Source organism: Schistocerca serialis, chromosome 1 (assembly GCF_023864345.2).
Source record: "Schistocerca serialis cubense isolate TAMUIC-IGC-003099 chromosome 1, iqSchSeri2.2, whole genome shotgun sequence".
Taxonomy (NCBI): Eukaryota; Metazoa; Arthropoda; class Insecta; order Orthoptera; family Acrididae; genus Schistocerca; species Schistocerca serialis.
The window spans coordinates 156835117-156838808 of record NC_064638.1 but is presented as its reverse complement, the minus strand read 5'-3'; the positions used below and the strand labels follow the sequence as shown (position 1 = coordinate 156838808).

General features: G+C 39.2%; 1 non-coding gene across 1 annotated transcript; it reads left to right on the top strand.

The window, feature by feature from the left end:
- The first annotated feature begins 2927 nt into the window (after positions 1-2927).
- Positions 2928-3002, top strand: Trnal-caa (transfer RNA leucine (anticodon CAA)). Its single transcript has one exon. It is a non-coding gene; the product is annotated as a tRNA-Leu (tRNA).
- Positions 3003-3692: the final 690 nt, after the last annotated feature.

Here is a 3692-nt window from a genome sequence, read left to right as displayed (position 1 = left end):
CATAATAGTCAATTATGTAATTACACCTCTCCCAATATATTCAGCACAGCTGATAGTTTAAAATTAAACAGATATTACTCTGCCCAAAATATCATTTAGGAATTAATGGAGTCCCATACAGTTATTCATATCAATAAAGTTTCATATATATTTGACGATGTTGTATATTCACATGCCATTGGTATTGGCATGGCGTATTTAGGGTCTGACATCAAGAAGGGCAACTACACACAAGCACATTGACAAAAGACATTAAACCTAGGATATGGGATGGCCCTAAAAGGTACAAAGCCATTAGCTACCTGTTAAAATTGATACATATTATGTGATGGTACCAACCACTAATAAGTGTTTTCCGCATGAACAAATATGGGTACAGCTTTAGAATCACGGAAACTGGGAGTTGCAGTATGTGATATATGTAATACATAACAAAAATGCAAGTAAACTTGCAATAAATATCTCATGAATTATAACACATAATTGCTGTGTTGATGGATGGTATAAATTATCAGACACTGATTTATTGAAATATAATTAATGCAAAATATACGTATTCCTAGCATTTATTACTGTATTCATGAAAAAGAAACCAAATAAAAAATAAATCATAACATGTAAATTGAAGATCACTGCTGGCAGCTGTAAAAGAACAGTATGTGGATTCAGCGGCAATGAGTGAAAATGTGTACTGGACTGGGATTCGAACCTGGGCCTCCTGCGTACTAGACAGTTGCATTAATCACTGTGCCACCTGGGATACAGGGTTATTGCAACAGCACGGACTATCTCAGCATGCTTAACAGCTAATTCACATTCCCAATGAGCATCACCTATCTCCAGTCCCCATCCTTTGGCTCCTTGTTAGCTACTCTGATAGTCCCACAGGAGATTGAACATATTTGTGCATTTGCACTGAAGAAGATGGATCCATTGCCCAGATAGGCATATCAATTATATGAATATGTGATGTCTGTTCTTTTGGACATGTCTGAAAGAAAAGACACCATGCATTCATGTAATAAATCATAAAATGTGAATTCCAATCGTGTCATTAAACATGTGCACTTAAAACTGTTGTTGTTGGCATCATATATCAAAATGATATTGTCTGCATCAGATTTACATGCTGTTGCCTGCTGAGAAAGTCCTAAGCCACAGAATATACAACTATATATCCAAACAATCATCAAAAGCTCTAGGTACACATTGAAAATGGCAGAATAACCTATTCCACATATCATCCACTCAGACTCATTCAGGTTTCTACAGATAGTTACAGTACAACATTTTTTCAACAACAACACTGCACACAAACTCATTACCCCAAATATTCCATGAGGAATGAAGAAGGAAGAATTTGTCTCATTAAGAAACATGTCAGCTTCTCTATAAAACAAACACTCTCACAGGAACTGATGTGGACTCAACCATAGATGCACTCTACAACCTAGTCACAATCATTTCATACAGCACTCACTGTAACTTTTAATCCCTCAAATGACCTGAAGAATCAAGAAAGAAAACCTTACATGAAGAAAGAAATCCCTGATATACAGGATAATACTATCCAACTAACACACTTCAAAAAATTCAAAAGGGACACTGGCAAAATAACACAATGCAGCCTTATCACACAACTCCCACTTTTTACACATTACAGAATTAAAATACTAGTCCCTCAAATAACATGAAGAATCAAGAAAGATAATCTCTGAGCATGAAGAAAGAAGATGAACATTCACCATGACTAGTACAACACAAACATGCTTCCAGCTACACACAAGTACACCAACAAAGGACATGAAATGGAAGATATGGGGTGGTGACTGAGGCATATAAAACTATTAGTTACATGTAAATATTATGTACATATATGATGAAGGCACCTACCACTAATGAGTGTTTTCCATATGAATAAACATGAGTACAAGTTCAGAGACATGGAAACTGGGAGTTGTGTGGCAGTGATATTTTTCATATCTGGTGCAAAGTGATATCAAAAGTGCGCGAGATTTTTTTTTTTTGATCATGTGTTGTTTTTTATATTTGCCGTAAGACCTTAGAGTTTCCTAGTTTTTGTTACTTCTCTTTTGTTTTTTTTAGTTTCTTCTCATTGTGAGTTTTTGAGAATAAATATTTTTTCATTAACTCATTATACCAGACGGCTATGCAATTATTTGTTGTAGGCAAGATTCGGGGAGCAAGCTCGAAAATGCGAGTCACCGTGTTCTTACCTGAACTCCAACCGCAGGTAGGCTACGGTGCCACCTCCTGTGATGTAAAAAACGGGCACCATCCCACGTTGCACTCCGTTTCGGACAATAACAGTAAGTGTGGTCAAGTCTATGTTCGCGATTTACGATCAGGTGTATGTTTTCTGGTAGACAATGGCGCAGATGTCTCTTTGCTGCTGGTTCGCCTAGCAACCAATAAAGTGCAACCACACAAAACAGTACTTTGTGCAGTGAACTTGTCTACCCTACAGTGTTCGGGTTGAACTCGGGACCTTTGCCTTTCGTGGGCAATTGCTCTACCAACTGAGCTACGCAAGCACGACCCACGCCCCGTCCTCACAGCTTTACTTCTGCCAGTACCTCATCTCCTACCTTCCAAACTTTACAGAAACTCTCCTGCGAACCTTGCAGGACTAGCACTCCTGAAAGAAAGGATATTGCGGAGACATGGCTTAGCCACAGCCTAGGGGATTTTTCCAGAATGAGATTTTCACTCTGCAGTGGAGTGTGCGCTGATATGAAACTTCCTGGCAGATTAAAACTATGTGCCGGACCGAGACTCGAACTCGGGACCTTTGCCGTTCGCGGGCAAGTGCTCCACCATCTGAGCAGGAGAGCTTCTGTACAGTTTGGAAGGTAGGAGACAAGGTACGGGCAGAAGTAAAGCTGTGAGGACGGGGCATGAGTCATGCTTGGGTAGCTCAGTTGGTAGAGCACTTGCCCGCAAAAGGCAAAGGTCCCGAGTTCGATTCTCGGTCTGACACACAGTTTTAATCTGCCAATGCACCCATGTATTTCCCCCCAGCCGCCCAATCATCTGTCTACCTCCTGACTGTGCCTAACTGCCCAAACCTCTTCACACCAGGTCCCTGTGTGCTCCTAGAGTAGAGCCACTACTTGGTCATCCCCATCCCTACCCTACTATGCTTTGATGTCCAAATACTTATAATATAGGTTACATAAAGCTATTCCATCTGTACATTTTGCAAATGTTTCTTGGATGAAGGTTTAGGTACAACACCAACATTTCACTGAAAATGGAAACAATATTAATCAGATGTAATAACATCAATATGATGTCCCTAAGAAAACTCAAGGGAAGGTGGTGATGAATTTCGTGTGCAGGACAGTGAAGCCCTTCTTCATTTCATCCATGATGTGGACGGACAGGAAATAGAGTTGATCCAAGGAATGGTAGAATGATGGTGATCTGACCCACATTATGCCACGTCAGCACTGATGGCATCTGAATATACAACATAGTTGAACATAAAAGAGCAAAACTTCATTGACATGAATCACTTTAAGGGAATTTATTAGTTTATCAATGATAATTTGTGCAGAGTAATTTGTTTTTATTTATTTATTTATCCATCCATAGACAATCAGGATTGTATGGATGTTGTCAAATGACTATATACAATAGGGAAACAATTTTATAATTATCACAATCGG